Source organism: Talpa occidentalis, unplaced genomic scaffold (assembly GCF_014898055.3).
Source record: "Talpa occidentalis isolate TD23 unplaced genomic scaffold, MPIMG_talOcc4v2.1 talOcc4.14, whole genome shotgun sequence".
Lineage (NCBI taxonomy): Eukaryota > Metazoa > Chordata > Mammalia > Eulipotyphla > Talpidae > Talpa > Talpa occidentalis.
This window is the reverse complement of record NW_023601433.1, coordinates 55,644,672-55,650,287: the sequence shown is the minus strand read 5'-3', so window position 1 is coordinate 55,650,287 and position 5,616 is coordinate 55,644,672. Positions and strand designations below refer to the sequence as shown.

Below are 5,616 nucleotides of genomic sequence, written 5' to 3'. Positions count from 1 at the left end.
TCTAGGCAAAGGAAAAAGTATGTAAACAAGGGAAAGAGCATGGTGAGTTCATGGAATGCAAAAATGTTTACAGCTGCTGTGCTAGTCATATGTCTGTTGGCTCTTAGTCCATTCTTGCTTTTCTCCATATTGCAGGGGCTGAGTCAGCAAATCACACTCTCCAGATCCCTTTGCCAGCTGGCTTCCGCTAGGTTCTGCCAATGGAGAGCATTATTTAAGACAGAAGACAGGAGTGAGGGAGAAGCCATGCTCCCTCTGCTGTTGATAGCATCTTCTATGGTGGCAGCAGCAGCAACTGGCAAGTGGGGCTCTGGTTGCCACAGCCACAGCAGCTTAGTGCAGAGGGGTGAGGTGGCTCAGCATGAGCAGCACCAGTATGCTGGGTGGAACCCTTTGACCTCTTACTCCAGTCTAGAGTTTCAGGCACTTTCTAACCCTGGATAACCTGATTATTTTTATCTCCCTTCCAGATTTTGAAAACAATTCCCTATATTATACTGTCTCTATTTAAAATACCTAGAGTGTTTTTCTGAATGGACACTGACTAATACAACAATGAATCAGAAAATGTGGTGAGGGGTGAGAGATCTGGTTAAATAAGTAACTGAGAGATCATTCAAATTCGTCATAGGAAGTGACTAGGATTTTGGACTTGTTCTAAGAACAGTGGAAACCCATTAAAGATTTTAAAGACATGGTCAAATCAGTCACTTCAGATTTTTACAACTACCACTTGGGCTATAACATAGAGAACAGATTTTGGATACCTAAACTCAAGGTCAGGCATCCAATTAGGAAGCCTTTGCAATCATGGAGGAGAAAATTTGATGGTGTCATGCTAGGGTAATGGCACTGAGGTTGGAAAAAAGGGACTGGAAGGATTTTTATGAGGTGAAATGGCTAGAACATAACAGGGTATGGTGGCAGGTTAAAGATGACTACAAATCTATTGACACTCTTTTCATTGACAGGTGGGGATCTATAGCTCTTCCTTTTGAAATTACATATAAGTAAAACATGAATAGAGGTGGAAGGAAAGTAGCAGAATCAAGCATGGTATCTAGAATTCTGGTGTCTAGAGTGCAGTCAGTCACTACTGAGATGGAGACTAGGAGCAGATACAGTTTGTGGGAGGGAGGGTGTAGGTAAACAATGTACCATGAGCAAATATATATTTTTGGAGTTTCATTAATTTTTTCTAGACATCTTATTCTTTCAGTATTAGCTGTTCACGTTTTAAGTGAATTTATATATTATAGATCTTTATCCTTTAAGACCTTCTAAAATAGTAATTTTAGTATCTTATGCTGTAAGAAAAGCTGTGCTTCTCAAAAGCATCAGGAGGAACTGGTACCTATTTCATCACATTTAGTCCTTGTTGACTTAGGGATCAATTTCTAGGTCTCTTATTATCATCATTATTTACTCATCATCTACCAGGTTAAGCAGCACTCTTCTGTTAAGGGTATAATTGTGCACAAGATAGATAATATAGGCACCGTACTATGAAGCAATCCTTGTGCCTCTGCAGCACAAGTTCAATTCCTGGCTAGCCAGAGAGTAACCCACATGGCGAAGCAGCCCTCTCCTGTCTTGCCCACTGCTCCCCTCAGCCGTGAATTTCAGTCAGTCTGCCTGTTCTGTTCCCCACTCTGTCTCTTGTGAGTCCTCTCACCCCCTGCTTCTCTGGCCTGCACCCCAGCTCTTGTATGCATAAATAAATCAATCTTAAAAAAAAAGATAGATAATATCCTGCCCTCTTGGGGTTTACATTCTGATTGGTAAATGAGTAGTAGCAGACAGTAAATGAGTACAGAAAATTACCAATTCGATAAAATGCTATGAAAGAAATAAGCAAGGTGTTGGTAGAGGAAAAAAGTTGAGTGGGACCTACTTTAGATAAGGTGGTCTGGGAAGATTTTTTATTTTATTTATTTATTTATTTTTAAAAGATTTTATTTATACAAGAACCAGGGTACGGGCCAGATGCGCGGGAGGGTGAAAGAATTCACCAGAGACAGAGCAGGGAACAGAACAGGCAGATTGACGAAATAGACTGCTGAGGGGAGCAGCGGCCGAGACAGGAGAGGTCTGCTCACCATATGGATTGCTCTGAGGTCGGTGGGGATCGAAATGGCACTGCAGAGGCTGCGACAGCTTGGGAAGATTTTTTAAACTGAAGTTTAAGGAAGTGGAAAGAACTGCTATGAGAAGAGGTGCAAGAAGGGAAGTAAGGGTGGGTGGCTATGGGACCAGCAAGAGTGCAGAGGCCCTTGGTGGGTAAAAGTTTGATCAAATTCTAGGAACTGAAATAGTAGGGTGTCTGGAGTACTGTGAGCAAGAAGTATATCAGGGCCTCCCTGGTAGTGCAAGGGGTTGAGCACCGCAGTATGAGGCAATCCACCGCCTCCGCAGCATGAGTTCGATCCCTGGCCGGCCAGGGAGAAACGCACATGGCGAAGCAGCCCCCTTCTGTCTCGCCCGCTGCTCCCCTCAGCAGCATATGTCAGTCAGTCTGCCTGCTCTGTTTCCCACTCTGTCTCTGGTGGATCCTCTCACTGGCCACCCCCTCTCCCCACATCTCTGGCCTGTACCCCAGCTCTTGTATGTGTAAATAAATCTTTAAAAAAAAAGTGTATCAACTTGGAGAGTTACTCAGAGGGCAGATTAAATGATTTTCGATAGTGCAATCCAAATGTAAGGCATTATATATGGTTCTAAATGTAAAAGATAGGTAGAACAATATGATTCACATTTTAAAAAGTCAGGAGTGAGGAAGCTGGTTGAGAAACTGATGTAGTGGATCAGGGCAGAGAAAGATAGCCTGGACAAAGTGTTACTTTTTTCCTTAGACTTATTCTCTTCTTTGCAAAATGCAAGGGGAGTCTTGGTAGAAACACATTAACAACTATTTCCAGTTACCCAAGTATAACAAACACTCATGGGACTCTTGCTATGTACAAAGATTTGAAATGTTTTCAAGATTGATGCTGCTTTCTACTCATCTCCACCAACTACCCACTTCCCCCAAATCTTAATTTTTACTCCATCAGGAACTAGAATACGTGAGATTTATTAGCCTTCAATTCTTTCATCCAATGTTTTTACGTTTCTTCATAACTCCAATTGAAAATCGATAAAATATCCTTCACTTAGCACATAACAATTCATCTGATATGCTTAAAGTCCTCTTCAACATTCAGAGGCTGCTGGCAATGAGAAAGATGCTCTTTATTTATTGTTATTGCTATATTTTTTTTTTTAAAAGGGTCAATATTACATGTCATTTCAAAAAATAGCTAACATTACAAAAGCAATAGAGATCCTATAAGGACACAGAGAAAGTGTGAACTCAGAAGTGAGCAGCACCACATGCAGAATCTGCAGATCAAGAACCTTGATCTTCCTAGAATCTTAGATCTTCTTAGATCTCTACAGAACTGTAAGAAATCAATGTCTGTAGTTTAAGTATATATAATTATATCATGAATCCTGATTACTTGGAGAGTAGCAGCAGGACCTTCCCATTGGGGGTATCATTTGTTAGGCCAAAAGAAAATTCATTACATCCACTCAAATAATTAGCTGAGTGCTCTAGTAAACTTTGCACTTGATTTCCATCGACTTTTAAAAATTAATTTGGTCACTAATGCATTAAAATTGTATGTCAATTAAAACTGTTTTCTCTTCCCTCTCCTCAAAAAGGATCCATTGTCCAATATAACTTAAACTCTTATGGGGGTACACTGTAAAAATGGTTACAGTCTTTCCTGACTCTTAATTATTTAAATAGGAAGGAAGTCAGCCTGCCAAGATGTGCTTTGAATAGCTCTTATCCAGCTATATTTGAGAGAAAATCTTGAAGGAAATAGCAACTCTTGTCTGCTGAGTATGCAGACCTAGCACAGGCTGAAAACATTAGTTGACGGCATCCTTAGCAAAATCACTTGTCAAGAAGGTTTCTATAGGATCTACTCTGACTGAGAACACTAGACTCTGCTTACACCTGTCTTCACCTAAAGCTGGAGATTCCAAAGAGAATCCTAAGAAAAGGTGTGTTGGGGGAGGGTAGAGAAAAACAAACAGGGATCGTTTTGTCTACACTGGTGGCCTAAACCTTTTCATATACGGGTCAGCAACTATATTTATAAGGTTTAAGTTACAGTTCTCCATAGGTGCAGATCGGGATCCAAATCAAAACTCATGTTCCCCTTTATTTTTGCTGAGTTACTTTTTTTTCCTGTTCAGGAAGCATTTTTATTATTGCTCCAAGGCTAGAATTTGCAATGACAGAAAACTGACACTTTCAGATAATCTCCTGCATGGCCTCCCTCAGCTTCTTAATCTTGATTTTTACAGAAATATTAATATGTTTCTCTCCATTATAGACAATCCTTCCACCTATGTTTGATGGATCAGTCATAACTTCTATGTCAACACTTGGTTTTTACTTAGGAAGTTCTTCGAGGTTTTTAATTTTGGAAAAGGGGCACCATCTAAAGGAGATGTAGAGAGAACTGTGCAGATAGTGGACACTCATGGCAGAAAAGACTCCAGAGCTATTATTCAGCGAAATCATTTTCGGCCAGAAAATTTATCAGGTTGGACTTAAAGGGAGAAAGCCTTTTTTGTTGTTACAGCATTTAAATTTTTCACTTTAATTAGATCCTTCATGTTGGGGGTTCAGAATAGAAATAGCCATTTTCGGTTCCTTCAAGAGTTGTGCTACATTTCAACTCCTTTTCTACTTGTTCCCGTTTACTGTTCAGATGCAGCAGAATAAAGAGCAGTGGCACAGCGACCACAGACACCATCTCTCTGAACAGGTGGCCTCACAACTTGGCCAACACCCTGACCAGAGAGGTACCGAAGCATCAAACTTGCCGGTAAAGCCCGGAAACTGCCGGGCGCGGCCATCTTCGCCCCCCACCAACTTTCAAAAAGAGATGTTTTATTTTCTAAATTTCCTAAGGCTGCAACCAAACAAAAATAACAGGGTGGAAAACAGGATAAACCCTGTGATTTCTGAACCTGTGTTGGTCCATTTACATCAGAAAACAGAACAGAAAGAAAACATTTTAAGAGTTGCAAACACGAAGACCGCAGAGGTGGTGAGGGGCTCGCACGCGACCATGGCCTGTCCCCCGGCAGCAGAAAAAGGGGGGGTCAGGCCACGTTACGTAACTTGGCGGGACGGAGGGAGGTCGCGGGGCCCAGAGGCTGCAGCCGCGTTCCACGCGCCGCACCCGCCCGCACCCGCCGCCAGCCGTTCCGGTCCACGTGGCCGCCACAGGCTCAAAGTCCCCAAGGGCGGCGGCAGGGCACAGGGACATCGGTTCCCTTTCGGCAACGGGAGAAACGAACTTGACAGCAGTTCTCCGTCCGCCGAAACGCTCGCTCCCCAGCCCTCCAGACCCGCCCGCCGCTCCGCCCTCAACCACCGTGGCAGCGGACCCCTCGCAGAACCGGAACTTAAGATGGACACTGGCCACCTTCTTCTCGCGATAGCTGGGACAGGAAGAAAGTGGGGCGGTGGAGGAGACGCAGCCAATGAAAGTGCGCGAAAGGCGTGATCGACGGCCCTCCGAGCGCCTTCTCTAAGCCCCGCCCCCCTGC

General features: G+C 43.1%; 1 pseudogene; it reads right to left on the bottom strand.

Moving 5' to 3' along the window:
- Window positions 1-3,073: 3,073 nt before the first annotated feature.
- Window positions 3,074-5,134, bottom strand: LOC119244168 (ATP synthase subunit O, mitochondrial-like; annotated as a pseudogene).
- Between the last annotated feature and the right edge of the window lie 482 nt (window positions 5,135-5,616).